The sequence below is a fragment of the Rutilus rutilus genome (genome assembly GCF_951802725.1).
Source record: "Rutilus rutilus genome assembly, chromosome: 14".
NCBI lineage: Eukaryota > Metazoa > Chordata > Actinopteri > Cypriniformes > Leuciscidae > Rutilus > Rutilus rutilus.
This window is the reverse complement of record NC_140219.1, coordinates 244,230-245,000: the sequence shown is the minus strand read 5'-3', so window position 1 is coordinate 245,000 and position 771 is coordinate 244,230. Positions and strand designations below refer to the sequence as shown.

The 771-nt window shown below is 32.3% G+C and overlaps 1 protein-coding gene across 1 annotated transcript in view; it reads right to left on the bottom strand.

The window, feature by feature from the left end:
• The window catches only part of LOC311303671 (cytokine-like protein 1), a 3,940-nt gene extending 3,894 nt beyond the window's left edge, over window positions 1–46 (bottom strand). Inside the window, exon 1 of the mRNA XM_084430256.1 lies at window positions 1–46. This exon is cut by the window's left edge and continues 241 nt beyond it. The gene's annotated coding sequence lies outside the window, so the exon portion shown is untranslated.
• Between the last annotated feature and the right edge of the window lie 725 nt (window positions 47–771).

The following is a 771-nucleotide window of genomic DNA, read 5'->3' as shown; positions in this document are numbered from 1 at the left end:
GCCCGAGAGAGAGAGAGAGCGCTCGGTCCCGGTGACGTCACCTGCCCACCCAGTGCACGCGCAGATGTTTGTTGTGTTGTGTCTGATGATAAATATTTTGGAAATAGAGTTTATGAATATTTAACAAAGTGTGAATGTAGTATAATGAGGTGTGTTATTAATTAGGCTGTTATATCAACATGAGTTATGGAATGGAAGCATATTCCGCCACATAATTTTTTAGATTAGATTAGATTCAACTTTATTGTCATTACACAAGTACAGGTACAAGGCAACGAAATGCAGTTTAGGTCTAACCAGAAGTGCAATAGCAGCAAGTGCAGGATATACAGTGGTTCATAAGTGCAGAACATGGATATGTACTGAATAAATATAGAGTTGAATACTATTATAAACAAAAATTTACAGATAGATTGTCCTATGAATATAATATACAGATAACTATTACTGTGAACAGAATTTACAGCTAGATATGTACTGAATATAATAATATACAGATGGCTATTACTATAAACAGAATGTTTACAGATAGATATGTACTGAATATAATATACAGATGGCTGTTACTATAAACATAATTTTACAGATAGATATGTACTATGAATATATATACAGATGGCTGTTACTATAAACAGAATGTGAGCATAATATACAGATGGATATTACTATAAACAGAATTTTACAAATAGATATATGTATAAGTTAGGCTAATGAGCAGTATAACAATGGATTTAAAGTAGTGCAAATAAAGTTTGGACAGAAGCTATCCGA